The sequence below is a fragment of the Amblyomma maculatum genome, chromosome 2, assembly GCF_055883805.1.
Source record: "Amblyomma maculatum isolate TAMU_Amacu chromosome 2, ASM5588380v1, whole genome shotgun sequence".
NCBI classification, from domain to species: Eukaryota; Metazoa; Arthropoda; class Arachnida; order Ixodida; family Ixodidae; genus Amblyomma; species Amblyomma maculatum.
In genome coordinates this window covers 147,432,630-147,450,736 of record NC_139345.1, presented here as the reverse complement: position 1 = coordinate 147,450,736, position 18,107 = coordinate 147,432,630, and the positions used below count along the sequence as shown (strand labels likewise).

The following is an 18,107-nucleotide window of genomic DNA, read 5'->3' as shown; positions in this document are numbered from 1 at the left end:
GTGCCATTTGAGTTCAATAGGTGAACCATTTGGTCTTCATAGGTGACCAATTATTTTCAATTGGGAGCACCCATTCGTATCAAATGGTCAGGCCCAATGGGTGGCGAAAACAATTGGTTTTAGACCAATTCATTTCAATTGGGAAATTCCCAATTGGACCCATTGAACGTTTTTTTTTTGACTGGGTGGGGCGCTGTCGTCAGTGGCGCCCACAGCACCCCCCTTTCTTGAAAGGTTGATCTCACAGGTTCAGGCGTTCTGGTCGCTTACAAACACGTCCACTTCTTGTGGTGCTCGTGTCTTGCAACGGTTGCAGGTGTCTTGCTGTACGTCTTGCTTGTCCTCTGTCGGTGTGTACAACGTAGGACCTTGGTTCTGATGTTGGCTGTGTTACCACGCCGTGTGATGCAGCTCAAGCGAGGATGCGCACCGCTGTTCCTAGTGGTAAGCGCTCTCGGCTCCGTACCTTGTGCCGGGTGTCGTATGATCGTTTTGCACGAGCTCTGTAGGCTTCATTATTTTGTCTGAATTCACTGTCGCCCCACTTCGGGGCTAGCAGCTTCGAAGCGGTTGGTACTGAGGTGTTCAGACGAAGACCCATTAAGAGTTCTCCTGGTGAAAACCCTTCCACGCTGGGTGGGGCCCTGTACGCAAGCAGCGCGTGTATGTTGGAAGACTTCCTCAAAAGCTGCTTTGCTGTCTGCACAGCCCTCTCAGCCATACCGTTGCTCTGCGGGTAGTAAGGGCTTGAGGTTGTGTGTGAGGCTCCGCAGTGATGCACTAGTTCTTTGAACTCCGTGGAAGTGAACTGCGGCCCGTTGTTTGTGCGTATTGTCCGTGGAACACCGTACCGTGCAAACATTGGCTCCAAGTCTAGGGCTATGTTTTTTGTAGCTGTCCTCGGCAGCTGTTCTAGCTCGAAAAAATCGGGAGTAGTAGTCTACTACTACAACATACTCTTTCCCCTCCAGCGGGAAGAGATTCATGCCAACTGTGTCCCAAGGGTGTGCTGGCAATGGGGTTAGAAGCAGGGGTTCTGTTTCTGGCTTTCTGTGCTCTCAGCAAGTTGGACACTTTTCCACGTAGTCTTCAATGTGCTTGCCTATGCCTGGCCACCACATGCATTCTCTTGCCCTCACTCGGCACCTCGTTGTGCCCAAGCGGCCTGCATGGAGTTTTTCCAGAACCTCTACTCTGATCTCTGGCGGGATGATTATTCTGTCGCCTTTGAATAGTAGACCATCAACGAGCGAAGTCTCACTAGCCACCTCGACGTACCTTTTCAGGTCAGGTGACAGCCCATGCACTGTTGGCCATGATGTAGTGCAGAAGGTAGCCACCCTGGAAAGTGTTTCGTCTGACTGGATGCTTGCCCTGATTCTGTCCAGCATTTGGTTTGAAGCAGGAAGCTGTTCAAGTGCTAATTCTTCAAACTCGCGCACTGCACTCTCGAGAGTTCTTTCTTTGTCTGCTGGTTTCCCAGATGGCTTCCGGGACAGAAGGTCAGCTGTGTACAGCTTTTTGCCGGGAGTGTGGGACATGGTGTAGTCGTACTCTAAAAGGCGCATCCTGAAACGTTGAAGGCGAGGACTCAGCTCGTCAAGTCGTTCAGTCGCCAGCAGTGGTATTCACGGCTTGTGGTCCGTTTCCACGTGAAAGGTTGATCCCAGTATATTTGCGGAAATGTTCGCATGCCCATGTGATTGCCAGTGCCTCCTTTTCGATTTGGGCATATCTTTGTTCTGTATCCGTAAGAGAGCGTGATGCATATGCCACAGGTAGGAGCTTTTCGTGCGACTGCTGTAGAAGTACAGCCCCAAGACCGTATGAGGAAGCATCCACAGACACTGTGTGAGGCAACTGAGCATCGTAGTGAGTGAGAATCGGCGTCCTGCTTAAAGCTTGCTTGAGTTTGTCAAAACTCTGCTGCTGAGCTGGGCCCCAGTGCCAGTCGGCGTCTTGGTGGAGCAAGTCTCTGAGAGGCTTCGTAAAGTCTGCTAGCTCTGGAAGAAATTTCGCTAGGTGGTTTGCAGAGCCCAACAAAGACATGGCTTCTGACACATTACATGGTGGCTCGAGCTGGATTATATGGCCCTGACCTTTTCCGGGCCGGCGCTGACTCCTGTTGAGTTTACGACGTGTCCTAAAAATGTTACTTCTATTTGTCGAAAGGAGCACTTGCCGATGTTGAGGGTAACACCTGCATCTTCCAGCTTCCTCTGCACCAGCAGTAGGTTGGTGTCGTGTTCCTGAGTTGTCTTCCCTGAGACAATGATGTCATCTTGTAGACAACTCACACCATCTAGTCCTTCGAGCACACGGAGCATTTCTCGTTGGTAGAACTCTGGCGCTGTGGAGATTCCGAAGGGAAGCCTCAGGAACTGGAACCTGCCAACTGGTGTGATCAAGGTTGTGTATTCGCGAGAGTCCTTGGACAATGGCACCTGTCAGTACCCTGCTCGTGCATCTAGGCGGCTGAAAACTGTTGCACCTGCTAATTTTGCAAGACACTCGTCCACCGTAGGAATGAGCACACGTTCGCGTATTTTTTGTTGGTTGAGTTGACCATAGTCGACGCAGATGCGCAGCTCATTGTTCTTTTTTCGTGTGACAACCATTGGAAAACACCACTCGGTTGCTCGCTCGATCTTCTGGATGGCTCCCAAGTCTTCCATCCTTTCTAGTTCTTTCTTCACAAGTGGAAGCAGTGGAAGAGGCACGCGCCTAGGATAACTGACTGCGTATGGCTCAGCATCCTTTTTGACTTTGATGCGGTACTCAGTCTTCATGACTCCAAGCCCAGACGTTAGCTTTGGGTATGACGCCAAGAAGTTGGGGACATCAGTTGATTGTGCGAGCGTTTCGTCTAGCTCAAGAGGGCGCTGTAGAATCCCAAGTGATTCTATAGCTGGTCGACTGAGCAGTGGTTCTTATAATCCTTTGATGATGAAGACTGCTTCTGGGACTTCAGTGTTGCGCCAGGTGACTGTTGTATTGATGTAGCCAAGAGTGGCTATCGCTGTCTGGCCTGGGCCTATCAACAGCTGTTGCGTTGACTTGATGGGTCCCATGACGGTTCTGTCATGTGTGCGATTGCAGTCACATCCGCGCCGGTGTCGACCTTGAAGGTAAAAGGCAAGCTGTTTACGGTAGCAGTAATCCTCCACGGCGTGTTCACTCCCACTTTGATTTCGCCTGGATAAAGCTCTCCGAGATCTTTTGGTCGTTGTCGGATACTCGAGGTCTCGTCCTTCGGCTTAGACATGCAGACGCGGGCGTAGTGGCCTTTTTTCCCACACTGGTTGCACGACTTGTCTATCGCGGGACACTGTGTCTTCGTGTGGTCACGCACACCACCACACCATTTGAAGCGTTCGTCTCCCGTCTTGTGTGTACGTTGAGGGCGCGACTTGAAAGGCACCTTCGCTTCGTTCCGGCGAGTTTTGACATTTGTCTGGCTGCGAACTTCTCCCATGTCGAGAGCTGGCTGTTCGATGGAGCGAATTTCCTTGTGCTGAAGTTTCACGCTCTCTGAATTGCAGGCAGCTGCGATTGCTTTTTCGAGAGTGAGTTCTGCGTCAAGCTCCAGGCTCTCGCTGAGTTTTACGTCTCGCAAGCCGACCACGAGCCTGTCCCGAATCAGTTCGTCTTTGAGAGTTCCGTAATCGCATCTTTCGGCCATTTTGAACAGTTCAGTCGCAAATGCGTCGACGTCTTCATGCTGCTCTTGTTTCCGAGAGTTAAATCGCGCTCTCTCATAGATGACATCCTTTCGAGGTAGGAAATGCTTTTAAAAAGCACTCACCACGGCGGATTATGATGCCATCTGTTCGTCTGTCAGTTTCAAAGCAGCGAGCACGTCCTCCGCTTCTTCGTCCATGGCGTAGAGTAATGTGTTGATTTGCGTCGTCTCGTCCTGTCCTGTCAGACCGGAGATGAGTCGGTAGTGTTCCCACCTGCGGTGCCATCGTGTCCAGTCTTCGGGCTTGCGGAAATCGAGCTTTGTCGGAAGTTCCACGGCAAGCGGGTTGAACGTCATTCTCGGAGTGCCGCTCGCGCGCTTTTCGTTCGCGCCGCGAGTGTCTGGCATGACGTTGGGGCCGCTTACGTTGGGCTCGCTGTCGTTCTGGGTGTCACGCTGCGTTGGTTATCCCGCCGCTGCCGCCATGTGGTAGACGTAGCCGGTATACAAGCAAAACTGTTTATTTATGCATCAGGTAATAGCACCCGTTTTCGCTCTCCTTGGCGCGGTCGCCCATGCCGCGGGGTCTCCCGGCGGTCCGCCTGGTTAGCTTGCCACTTGGGCAGGCTTGGGGCGCTGTCGTCAGTGGCGCCCACAACACCTAGGGCGAGTACAACGAGGTTGGAATAACTCGATCCGGCCCAACATGCTGCTGCATAGCTGATTCATACGAGTCCAAAACAAAGACATACGCTGACAAGAGCTCGTGGATGATTTTGAATCCGGACGCCAAGCACAGCAACGCGGTACGGAGCCGGGCTACGTCGATAGAAACATCTCTCTACGAGAAGAATCGGGACCGGCTCAAGACTTCGTCCCGAGTCCGTCCTCATAGAAATTAAGGGACGTTGGACCCGTTTCCTGGGTCGCCTCCAGGCTAATCGGCTTGAGCTGCAGCAATGTAGCCAGTTGCAACAGCTGTCCGTCTCGGCATCTGGCTGGTCGCACCTGATGCCACCGCTGGACCGGTAAGGACGACACCGTGTCGCCCACTTGAGGACACGTTCACCCAATCCATGACCCTGTCTGACCAGCATATGACACAGCGCCACCGCCGCCACTGGGGCCCTCCGCGTCGAAAGTGATGGGTCGCCTGCTAGCTTTCAACGGCCACCTTCCTCAAGACTTCACCCACTGACACTCTATTCCCAAGTACCATGTGTTCATAGCTTCCCCATTTGTTGTATATTTAAGCCACCGCCGTGCCTCGTCAGCGACAAGTACATCCACGCGCGGAACATTTGTTACTATGATGTACGATTGCTTCCCTTTGTGTACGTAAGCCCTTTATACGTGTTGCACTCGACCAGAGTATCGAAATAATGTATTGAGGTTGCATAACCTATTGCCATTACAAAAATAAAAAAAAATTAAAATTACGAGAAAACAAACAAGGTTACCAGCAAGCCGGGACCGCTTTATTCGAGCCGTATAAACGTGAATGCAAGGATACTGGCAGGCTGATTCTGATATCATTCTCCCATGTGAAAGCAACGACCAGAGTCGGCAGCTCCTGCCAAACGTAAAGTGCGCGTCCATGTTAGCTTACAGCAATCTTCTGCCAGTGTAATACTCATGATGCCTCGCTTACAGCGCCAACACCGAATTCTCGGTGAACGGGGTATTTAACGCTGTAAAGCTAAAAATAAATCAGACACCGGGAAGATGCAGCCAATTATGCCCTCTTTTATTATTTTCACAATTCGTCAATTTGCAGCATAAGCTGCCGCAGACGGCAGTTTGTCTCTGTGGAAGAAGCACTCAGGCCACCGGTTTTCTGAGTCTTCGTGGCTTCTACTGTCACTTCTAAGCTGAGCAATCAGCTGTAGTCCTGTTTTATCAGATCTTCGGACTAAAGTACCATCTGTGTGTACCTTGCTTCGCCGACTTGAATGGGTTCAAACAAGTTAGGATTGTTCTGCTGCTGCACGGAGGGGTAGCTGTCAATTTGGTAGTACCTTTTTATTCAAGTCTGCTCCAAGGCTGCGTTCAGGTAGGCTGCCCACTTTGCCTGACTCCATTGGCCGGATGAAACCTTTTGGCAGCTTCAGCGAGTCCCGTTTACGGGGGCTTCCACTTCAGAGGAGCTTTCGTGGTTGGGCTCAATCTTGCCCAGGGGAAGAATATTGGAGGCCGCATTGGAGTCTAGAGGCTGCTGCCTTCCTAGCTCTTTCAATCGGGTCGTGATCGACTCGCGAAGTTGGGCCGGAGTGTTGCACAAAAGTGGATCCACCTTCACGCCTGGGCATTGCTTGCTCAGCTGTTGGAGCACCTGAATGTTCCCATCGAAGTTGTCTGTCACCAGCTTATGCACAACGTTCGTGGACTGTTGCTGGATTTCCTTCTGTTCGTGCTCGTCGTTGCTCTCATTTAGAGAGTCACCAGAGGCGCCTTTGTTAGAAAAGATGTCAGCACTTTCTTGCGCGTGCATCTTTAACAGCTCTGTTATTTTATTCAGAAGGGACGACTCCTCTTGTCCAGGCACCATTTCAGCGTACGTCAGCAGCTCGTGACGCTTGATTGCAGCCAGCTTGGAGATGATGGTGTTCACTGTTCGCAGGGGTATGTCCGAGGCTTGCTCCTCCCAGAAGGAACCCGGGTATGCCTTCAGGAACAAATGCAGATGGAGGAGGACTGTGTGCAGGTTCAGTTCATCTAAGTAGCTCTCCAGCGAGGACGTCATCTTTGACAGGTATTTGATGACTATCTCGATGTGCTTTTCGGACGTTTGGGTACTCATGTTGCCCAAGCAGTCGTGCAGGTGCGTTATTAGTGCGCCGAGTACGCAGGTGGGGTTTCCTTTCTGGATGATGCACAGAACGAGGTCGTTGATGTAATGCTGCATCTGAGGTCCCTGGTGGAGCTCGATGATGCGCTTGTTTAGTGGCACCATCAGCAACTGGGGCAGCAGTTCCTTCAGGACGCCGCTGCTCACTTGTCGCCCCAAGGGATGGCGATCAAACACCTTGAAAAGCAAAGCGGCCATTTGCCGGTATACATTGATCACATCTTCATTATCAACCCTGTTGTCGGGGATCAGCTTGTTGTGCAGTTGCCGGTATTGCAAAGCCAGCATGTTAACCAGATGGTCGGCAGAGCCCAGGAGCACCGAACCGTCATCACTGTCCAACAGGCGATCCACCTCAGTCAGGCCTTCGAGAACAAGGGGTATCTCCTGTGATGTTAACTGGGAAATGAGGGTTTCCAGGTTATGTGCATCAGGTGGAAGCCTGCAAACGTAATGGCTTGGTAGATTAGTAACCTTTTTCGGTCTCCTGCGGGGCAACTGTATAAGTGGTTCAGACAAAAATGAATCGATGAAATCGGTGTCTACTTCCTGCAGGTTGGCGCCCTTGGGTGGAGCCGAGGCATCCTGCTCCATCATATTCTTTAATTCTGAGGTTTGAGTTACTTCCAGTGACCTCGGACGTGCTCCAGAGAGCGCCCCACTGCGGGGGATCCTGAGGGGCATCTGTATGGGCGGTTCAGCCAAAAATGAATCGATGAAATCAGTGTCCACTTCCTGCAGGTTGGGGTCCTTGGGTGTAATCGAGGCAACCTGCTCTATCATCATCTTTAAGTCCGAGCTTAGAGTTATTTCCAGTGACCGTGGACGTGCCCCACTGTGGGGGATCTTGTTCGCCACCTCCTCTGACTCAGCAGTAGACTTTCCATTGGTTGCCGATAATAACACTGCATGCAGTGGGTGTGGTGGTATTGGGTTCTGGACAAGCGGTGACTCTTCAGGGGGAAAAATTGGCATCCGGCGCGTACGTGATGCTCGCTTGATGCGTTCTCTCAAGAGAGTCTTATCCTTGTCTGAGAGCTGACCGATGTACGTGAATACGCGTTCCTCCTCGCGGAAGTAGGCCTGCACCACGCAGTTTAGTGCTGCATTCCTGACTGTGCTGTCCCGGTCTGAAATGTGCTTGGCCACGTCCTTGAGAAGAACCGCTGGCGTGGGTTCCGAGACTGGGAGTCCCATAACTTCGAATAGGAAGCGCAGTTCTTCCAAGCACTCTGCACGCTGGCGTGCATTCTTAGATGACAAGCCCTGCATAAGGTAGTTGAACAGCTTGGATCTTGGGAATACATTGTATATCTGCCGGAAGATGTCACGCACTACCTTTCGTACGATAGCCTTGGAATCACCGGCCATGAGAATAAGGTACGGCAAGAAAGAAGACGCCTCGAGGTCGTGCATCCTGTAGCCCGCGTCACCCAGTGCTGGGAAGAGTGCTTGCAAGTACTCCAGTGCCCGCAGCAGCACACTCGGGTTGTTGTCAAAGAAGCGTAGTGTGAGCCATTTCAGCACGAGGTCAACGTTGGCACTGGTCGCTTCCACACCTCCAGGGCTTCTGAGGAACTCGAGGAGCTTATCGACAGCCTTGATATGCATCTTAAAGTCCGCACTGAAGCAGTTGGTCACAAGTGACGGGGCCCAGCTGGCAGCCGCCATCTGCTCCTTCAGCTGCTGGTAGAACTCCTCACGGGGAGAACTGAAGTTCCACTTGAGCTGCTTCAGGGCTTTCTCGTGCGCTATTCGCTGTTCTTTCAGCTGATTGGCAGACATGAGGGGAGTTGTATCTACTTCCACCTCCTTTCGAGATGACTTGCTGCTTCTTCCAGGCTTCACAGGCATCTTTCTCCTTGAGTTACTTTTCAGCTGATGCCCTTTCCTGCTGCCATCGTCGGTTCCCTGATCTTCATCGGGCGAAACTGTGTCCGGATGATTGGGTGGTGGCGCTGGATGGGCCACGGGTTGTAACGCCTTTGCGGCAACAGGAGAGGCTACTCCTGCTTCTGCCGCAGGCTTGCGTGCAGCCTTCTGAGGTGGGGCAGCAACCACTTCTGCCTTTTCACAGCACTCTTTCACCTTTTCCGTTTTGATATTGTCCAGGTCTCCTATGAGCGGCATGATCACCCGCTCCCCAACCACTTTCATCGCAGTCCCTAAAGCCATGCTCGAACCTTCTCTCACTGCTGGGTCAGAGTCATTCAGCGTCTTCAGTAGTGACGTTACCAGTGTCTTTAGGAGCTTTTTGTTCAGCACAGCAGGAGTTGACTTCGAAAATACGCGTACGAGAAACAGAACTGTTTCCTCTTTTATATGAGGGTTTTTGTTGTTAAGAGCTGCCGTGACATCTTCCAGGATGGCTTCCAAGTTTGTAGCCTGAAAAGCGTTGTCCAGGGCTTCTCTCAGAGCGATGACGACGTTCTGCTTCTTCTCCTTAAACTTCTCTATGTATGCAGATATGCACGAATTGGCGTAAACATGAAATTTCTGCCTTAAGCCAGCGGCCAGCCCAGCCAGGCACTTGGCAGCCAGCGCTACGACAACCACATTATTGTCCTTGGCCACCATCCTCGTCAGCACTTGGATAAGACTGGCGTAATCGCCAGTTTCAAGCTTGGGGCTGCTGACAAGTTCGAGCAGTTTCTCAAGTGCCTCTTTTCGCTCCTGCCACTTTTTGGCCTCGCATTTTTTGTAGAAGTCCTCGGGAAGCTTGGAAAGGATGTCCACAGCTTCCAACAACTCGTATGTATCCACAAGGTTTCCGCCATCGCCACTACACTCCTTACCCACTTCACCGCCGTCCACTGCGTCTGAGCCAGCTTCAGCGGCCGCTCTTTTCAGCTGCTCAGAACGAACATAACGTTCGGGGGTCGCGGTTCCCTTCTCCACTTTTGCGAACTCTGCCTCAAGCTCAGACACTTGAGCCGGCTTCAGCGACTGTAGCAGGGGCTTCTGTGCATTACCAATCCAGCGGTATAGTTCAACGGTCAGCATTTTACTTTCTTCCCGCACAGTTCTGTCTCTGTGCTCAAACAACTTGGGAAGGACCTTGAAGAGAGGCTTAACCGCAATGACGCGAGCGCCAAAAAGACGCAGGCATTCTCTCACTGTGGCCACGCATCCGGACACTATCTTGGGGTTCTTGTTATCCAGGGCTTTCAGAAGCTCTTGCATGACTGCCTCCTGTTTCTCGATTTCGACATACATGAAAATGATCTCATTTGCTAGCTCTCGTGTCTTTTGTTTTGGAGCCGCGACGCACTTGGAAACGAGCCCCGCGAGAATATCACTGCAGACATGATTGGCCAGGTGAGCATTTTCGACGAATGATAGGACAGCTGTCAGGCCTTTCTCCTGGGATGCCACATTGCTGTCAGTGGCAAAGTTCTTGATGAGCGGCAAAAACTTCTGGAACTCCGGGCTTTTAGGATCTGCGACTGAGCGAAACAACTTTGCTGCATCTTCATATCCACTCAAACGAGCCTGCCATGACTTGTGTTGACAACGATCTTCTATCGATAACGTCAGGTATTCCGGAACTTCAGCCATGGTCTTTTGTCGGAAGCCAAGTCAAATACCATTGATGAGTGCCCAGTTGCAAACTCACCGGTGCACGAATACAGCTTCCTCAGAACACTGCTGTCCTTTGGCCGCCTCCGAATGAAGGCAAATTACCGCGCATGAAAATTTGGAAGTCTCACCAGTACGCACCGCAACATGCGCTCGTCGGTAGCCTAAGCACTGCTGTGAACTGCGCAGGTAGCGATGACTGGGCACAGGGAAGCCTTCTTCTTCCTTAGCTCGTGGCACATGCCCACGAGGGGGATTAGCCTTCCTTCTTTTTCTTCTCGCCTCTGTAGACATGACACATAGCCACAGTGCCAGGATTCAGCGCAGGAACAGAAATTGAATACTTGATCCCAACTTAATCTGCATAATATATATATATATATATATATATATATATATATATATATATATATATATATATATAATTATGAATTAGTTTGGTAAAAATTGAAAAAGGAGTGAGAGGTAGGGATGGTATTCAATTAACTAAAGGAAATTAACAGAAATAAATCTTGTAAGTAAAATCGATATGGAGAAGCGCTAACAAACAAATCTTCCTATCGCAATATTATAGCTATGGAGTAACTCACACACCGGTTTTAGAGCATGCCCTTTGAGAGTTCCACCAAAAAAGAAGAGGGCAGGAATTGTAAACGCCAGTCATAAGTGAGCAAAGGGTTTCTAAATAATTCCTTCTCTGAGGAGCACACCCTTGGCAGGAGGTGTTATGCTCTAGTTTTCACATCATCGCATGACGCACTAGTGGCCTGAATCCCCAACGACATCAATAAAGACTGAGGTAAGGAATTCTGCCACGAAAGAGCGTCACGGAGGCCTCACATATCCTCAAATTGCAATATCGCGCATAACAAAAAAAATTTCAATCTTCAAAGTCCGAAGTCGCAAAGAGCGGCTCATATGGCTCAATGATGGTGGTGGTGGTGAAAAACTTTATGCAATGTTGGGAACCTCAAGTGATTACATCCTAATGACTGGTCGGCTCTTGGCTGCGTGTTGTGGCCGGAAGCTGGTGCTTCCCAGCGACACCCAAAGCCCAGTCCGTCATTCGCTTTTGAATGGCTGGGTCAGAGCTGGACACCGCAGCCTCCCATCGCTCGAGGTCGGAGAGTTGCCAAGTGGCTGGAGGGTGGAATTCCGAGCATTTGATCATGACGTGTTCAAAATCAGCTTTAGGTGCCGACGAGAACAGTCCTGGATGGATAAAAGCTAAGAAAGCAGGGAAGAAGGCGGAGCCACCGAACCGAGAAAACCCAAATGGGCTGCCGGAGTGGTTCGATTCCGACAGTTGGCGGCTGCGTTTCGGTGGAGGCGAAACGAAGGGGCGTCCGTGTCAGTGCGATGTCAGTGCTCGTAAAGATACCCAGGTAGTCGAAATTACTCCGGAGACCTCCACTAGCGCACCCATTTCACTCTTTTTGCTTTCACTCCCACCTTCCTCCCTTCCCTCACGACGTACGTAGTTGGTTGGTTGTACAAGTTTTAATTCCATCGGAAACAGGGAGTCGTGCGCCCGCGGATTAGAGGCTGGCAGGTAGCCCTTGGCTTGTTGCGGCCTCTTCCGCCAGATGGATGGTGCGGTGCTGGATCGGAGGGTGCGAGCTTTGCAGCAGGGTATCCCAGGCTTCTCTACTTGTAATATTTTGCCCTATCCCTGGAGATTGTGGGCACTCCCAAATTATGTGGTCGAGGGTCCGTCTCGCCCCACAGTGTTTGCAGAGATCATTGTCCCTAAGGTCTGGTAGCGCGTGAAACGCCCAGACCGGGTTCATGAACGTATTAGTTTGTAGCCGCCTCCATGCGACAGCTTCTCTATTATTTAGTCTAACATCTGGCGGGGGTACCAGTCTACGTCCCAATTTATATTGGTCGATGATTTCCCCGTAATTTTGCAGACGCTCGTCGTATGCCCAGTGTTCGGGGGGCTCGACGGCTACCCGGAAGTAGAGAGCTCTGGCTAGCTCGTGAGCCGCCTCGTTACCAGGGACGGCAGCGTGAGCGGGTGTCCAAATTAACTGAATTTTCCTATTTATCGTTCTTTGGGTGAGGATTTTGGCCACCTCCGGCGATATCCCCCCCCCCCCCTCCCCAAAATTTTGAATGGCAGTTTTGCTGTCGCTAATTATGAATTTGGCCTCTGTTCCTACGCAAGCTAGCGCTATCGCAACTTCCTCCGCAGTCTCTATGTTGCGGCCTCTGATGGCTGCCGCGGATACCGGTGCCCCTCGGTCATCGACTACCGAAGCTATCGCCGCACCTGTTCTGCCACTTGCCGCATCAACTAGAATACTTCTTTTGCTCCCATGTTCTTGAACCGTCGCTCTAGAGCCTCGGCTCGTTTGGCCCTACTTTCGACATTAAATTCTGAATGCATATGCATAGGGAAGGGGGGACAACCAAGGCATTCCTGATTTCACTATTAATTGTGACTTTTTTTGTTTTTTTGAACTCCCCTGTTTGGGTTGAGGTCTACTTTTGCAAGGGTTACCCTGCCCGTCTCGGTCGTGCTTAGTCTCTCTAATTGGGAGACTCGCACTGCCTCCGCCAATTCTGCCCACGTGTTATGCACCCCGAGTTCGAGCAGTCGTTCGCTCAAAGTACCCATGGGCAGTCCTAGCGCCTTCTTAACGCATCTTCGAATCAGGCAGTCTAACTTATCTTTTTCGCCGGCCCTGATGTCCAGGTAGGGCGTGGCGTAACTGATTCTGCTTATTACGTATGCCTGGGTTAGTTTTAGTTAATTTCTCTTCTTGAGGCCTCTTCCTTTAGTGGCGACCCTCCTCAAGAGCCCGAGGGTTTGCATCGCGTAACTTTCTAATTTTTTCAGGACCTCTCCGTTATGGCTGTGAGATTGAATGACCATCCCCAAAATCCTGATCTGATCTACTTTTGGCACCAGTTTGCCCTCCATCTGAATATGAAACTCCCCGCTATTCTTTGCAGCGGAGGTACTTTGGGTTATAAACGAACAACTCAGATTTATGCGGGGAGCACGAAAGTCCCCTTTTAGCCGCGTAATCGATAATGATGTCGGTCGCTGCCTGCATCGCACTCGCATCGCTCCCATGGTTAATCCAGAGGTTAATATCGTCCGCATACATGCTAAAATTTAGCCCCTTGATTTGGTTAAGTTTACCCGGGAGGCCTCACATTGCCACGTTGAATAGGAAAGGCGATAGCACTGAGCCCTGCGGTGTGCCTTTGCTTCCTAACTCTATCGTAGGAGATTCTAAATTTTGAAATATCATGCAGGCTTTTCTGCCCGATAAGTCTTTTATGTAGTTGCACGTTCTCTCCCATAATCCGAGCACCTCGAGCCCTTCGAGGATAGCCTCGTGCCTGATATTGTCGAAGGCCTTGGTGAGGTCTAGGCTCAGGATCACGTTGGCGTCTCTCGATCGCGAGTCTATGATATCATGCTTTAGTCGGAGCATTACGTCCTGTGTGCACAAGTGTGGTCGGAAACCGGCCATTTCGTGCGGCCACAGGTTGTTTTGCTACATGAAGCATGTTAATCTCGTCTGTATTACGTGCTCCAGCAACTTTCCTACGCATGAGGTTAGGGAAATCGGTCTCAAATTTTCCAATTGCGGGGGTTTTCCCGGTTTGGGTATTAGTATTATGTTTGCCGTTTCCCACTGATCTGGCAACTGGCTCGTTTCCCAAACTTTTCAATGAATTCCGTTAGTAGACTAATAGAGTCATCGTCCAGATTCCTTAGTATTTTATTGGTGATCCCATCGGGGCCCGGGGCTGATTTAGTTTTTAGTCTTACAATTTCCGCCCTTACCTCTGCCTCCGTGATGGGGGCGTCAAGCGCCTCATTGGGCGTCCCACCGTAGCTCGGGAGTGGGGAACGCTGGTTGCCTGCCACATACGTTTTTACTAACTTATTCATAAACACCGCATCGTCCCCTTTAAAGGCGTGTCTGACTTTTGCCAATCTTATTCCCGACTGAGTTTTTGAACTTGATGGGTCCAGCAGATGCCGGAGCATGCCCCACGTTTTGGAGAGATTCATGCCTCCCTCCATTTCGTCGCATCTGCTGAGCCAGTTTTGTTCGCACAATTTGATCGCGTAGCTTTCAATTTCCTTGTTATGCCTCGCGATTCTTCTAAGATTCTTGTTCCACTTTTGTTTCTTCAGCCTGCGTTCCATGTTTTGTTTAGCGTCCCACATGTGGAGCAGTCGGCTATCTGCTATATTAGGAGCGTCGTCTCCTACCAGCGTCTTTGTCGCCTCACTAACGTGGCGTTTGAGTGCCTCCGTCCATTTTTCAATGTTCTCAATCCGTTCTAATTGCGCGGTTGCCCTGATTTTTCTAAATTGATCCCATTCCGTAACGGCCGGTTGGCACGCCCTGTACGTCTTGACGCCCTCTTTGAGGACCGAAACGACAATGAAATGGTCACTGCCAAAATTTTGCTCAGAATTTTGTCAGTCTAAACCCTGTAAGTTTTTTGAAAATGTCAGGTCTGGGGATGTGTCCGCGCATACGCTGTTACCCGTCCTCGTTGGATGATCGGGATCCGTATGGAGGGTGAGACCTAGCTCGTGCGTGTCCTCCCATAGCTGCCTACCTTCTGGTGTCCTGTATAGCATAGCCCCATTCTTGATGTCTGCCGTTAAAGTCACCAACGATCAGCAAGGGATTATTCCCGGCCGCCTTGATCGCTTTGCGCATAAGGGCCCTAAATCTAATTCTATTTTGCTTGGGTGAGCTATAAATGTTAAGAAGGAATAGACTTTCGTCCCTTTAATATCTCGAGAAATACGTTCTCGATATCTCTAGAATTCAAATCGTGTTCTATCACCGCTACATTGCGCTTGACAAAGGTCGCCACCGTCGATTTCACGCCTCTATCGCTGTTGAACACCTGGTATCCCATTAGTTTGGCTCCCTTCCCTGTTTTCTGAAGGCCGATTACGAGGGGGAGTCTCAGTTATGAGTGGAAGGTATTGCTGCAGTAGCACTCTCTTGCGCTGGAAGCCGCGACAGTTCCACTGCCAAATTTGGTTTTCATTTACGCGCCTGGCCATTTTGCAGCTGGGTTAGGGTTAGCTCGACATTCTGCTGCCACGTGTTGACGGCTATGAGCTCGGTTCAAATTCTTTGCACTTCCCCTGCATGTGCCTGTACCTGGCTCTGAATTTGGTTCATGAATTGGGTCATTTGGCTCACGAATGAATTCAATTTTTAGTCAAGCCTATTTTCGAGTGCTTGGAACGGGTCTGTTGCATTAATTTTGCGCTTCACCGGGGGCGGGCGAGACGCCTCAGTCGCCATTTGCTCATCCCCTTTCGCCGGTGGCGCTGCTTGTGGCGGGGCGACTGGCTGAGCAGGTGGCAGCTGCTTCGCGGGAGTGGGAGGCCCTTGCTTTTCCGTATGCTGTTTCGAATTTTGATTTTGCGTTAGCTTTTTAATCACCCCCTTAAGCTCCTCAATTTCTTTTTTAAGAATTTCGACTTTCTTATCTTTCCTAGGTTTAGCCTGGGAGGCCCCGCTGTTGAAGCTTACATTTTTCCGGTCTCCGCTGGCGTTCCGCTTGGTCCATGGGTTGGCCGCGTCCCTCGAACTCTAGCGTCTCCCGGACCCAGACCTGGAGCATCCCATGGAGAACTGGAACGCCCCCGCTGCTGCGGTGGCGTCTCGTTGGCGGTAGATTCCAACCTTGGGAAAGAGTCATCTCTAACGCGGAAGTCTCCTCCTCCTTCTTGCTTGACTTTCGGTCGCCCTCTGTTGTCGTCGTGCGCTTGCTTATCCTTGATTTTTCGCTCCCATTGCTTCTTTTTCACCTCGTACGGAGTCCTGTATATTTCCTTACATTTTCGGTCATCAAGCAGGTGGCCCATGCCGCATTGGCACTTTGCCTCGCACTGGTACCTTGCGGTGGCCTCTCCATTCCGCAGCTTCTGCACTTGAGGTTGCTCGGGTCCGGACCGACGTCCTCCCTGTGACCGAGTCTTCCGCAGGCATTGCATACTTCATACTTTTTGCGGTAAAGTTGACACCGCTGCGCCATCGGAGTCAGGCGAACTCATCGTGGTACTTCTCTCTCTTCAAAGAGAATTAGCACAGTTCTGGAATTTTTGCCGAGTCTCCGCACACCCAAAACTGGAGGGTTGCCGTTGATTCTCAGCCTCTCCATGATGATCTCGTCGGTATAAATAAGTGGCACGTTATGTACCACGCCCTTGCCGCAATCTTCCGGCGTCGCCACATAGGCAGTCAATTCGATCATCTCCCCCTCGAACACGAGGTGGGTTAGGCACGCGTAGCGTCTCTTCCTTTCGGCGCTTGTAGTTTCCACGAGGATCGAGTGCTGCTTAATATTCGTCGAGATGACGACCTCCCCGGCCTCGCCCGGGTGGATACCAGCTGCCACGAGTATTGCGTCAGCCAAGATTGCGTTGCCAAATTTGAGCAGACGCACAAGGCCGCCACGTGGCCTCAAAATGATCTTCTCGGCGCCATCGGGTAGGCGAGCATGCTGCTTTTCCACCGATTTCGCAGCCATTTTTCTTCCAGCATGCTTCTCAGCAGCTCGCTGCTTCTCAACTTGTTGCACGGGCTTCTCGAGTGGCACATATCTCTTCTTCTTTGTGGTATACCATTGGCCAGGCACTTGAAATTCCTCCGGATCTACCGGCGTTCCTTCGACAATTTCCATTTTTTTAGCTTTAGTCAGCTTCACGAGGCTATGGGTGGGTCACCGACGGGGCCGCCGGATCCCAGGGTGCCGCGAGACGCTAGGCCACGTTAGGCCTAGCTTCAGCACGTAGTCCACCAAACAAAGTCCGAAAAAATCGGAAACAACGTCCCACCTCGGAAAACTGGTATTCCTGTGGTCCTCTTGATGCGTTCCGTCGATTCGATACAAAATTAAAAAACGCCGAGCCGATGAATTGCCCAGAGTAAACGAAATTGGCGGAGCCCATGAAAGGCACGTCCGCTCGATTCCCGCACTACGGTGCTCTTCAATTCGAGGCAGGCTAGCCCCCGCCGCAAATGGCCTTGACGTATTTCAGGTGTCCACAGAAGTAGTATGACAGATACTGCGCCTTTCCTTTTCTGTGGACCAATTATTGTCATTATTACTATTATTATTATTATTAATATGCATCGACCGAACGGTCTCATCCCGCAATCTATTACAATCGAGTGGGTCCAACGTGACCTGATAAATTCACAAAGCTCTGCAGGTTCTGTAACCTGCCTGAAGACCCTTCCCTTGTGATAATCCGGGTTACTTGAGTAGTCCCGGGCCCATAGTGGGCATGAGGAGATGGAGGAACAGAATCGGGATAGAATTTCAAACACATTTCATACGACAGCTGGCTCAATATTGCATACGGCTCGCCGTCACAAGACGCGTCGGCCTGGTGCGACACGTGCTCCGAGAAGGGCTGGGCGTTCGTCATGGATATGCAGTGGATTGCCGAATGCGGCCGCTGCGGTCTTAGTTCGCAACTGGTGGTAGGATGAGCTTCCAGGCGAGGGGTGGGGGGATGACAGGGGCCTAATTTGAGCGACGCCTAGGCTCCGGGCTCCCAGGCCGTGGCGCATATCAGCCCCAGTCCTGCCCAGCTCGTGTTCCGTTCGAACGTCTCGTCTGCTGCCAGTGGCTGCTCTTGCTCTCCCCCGTTTCTCCCTATCGACTCCTATTTTAAAACCTCCGCTCCATTATCGCGCCCCCTCTTCCTTGCCGTAGGAGCTGACCGCCGCTTCGGCTGTCGTAGCGGCGGCAGGCCGCTATCAGCTCGAGCGTCGCAACGGAGCCGAGACGCTAAGACGCATCTACGGGCAGCGTGGTACGCGGGCAAGCCCCGAGCGAAAAACCTCCGTGGGTTTATTGCAGCTAAATATATACAGGAACGATTGCGTCCCAGTTGTCCCGTGACTAGCATACAGACGCATGCCAGCACATCCCACTTTTTGGACATCAAAAATCCCTTTATCTCACTGAAGCAGAATTCGC

At 51.2% G+C, this 18,107-nt stretch overlaps 2 pseudogenes; one reads left to right on the top strand and one right to left on the bottom strand.

The window, feature by feature from the left end:
• The first annotated feature begins 2,437 nt into the window (after positions 1-2,437).
• Positions 2,438-4,932, top strand: LOC146200135 (forkhead box protein O-like; annotated as a pseudogene).
• Positions 4,933-5,448: 516 nt separating this feature from the next.
• LOC146200134 (cytoskeleton-associated protein 5-like) lies at positions 5,449-10,088 on the bottom strand (annotated as a pseudogene).
• Between the last annotated feature and the right edge of the window lie 8,019 nt (positions 10,089-18,107).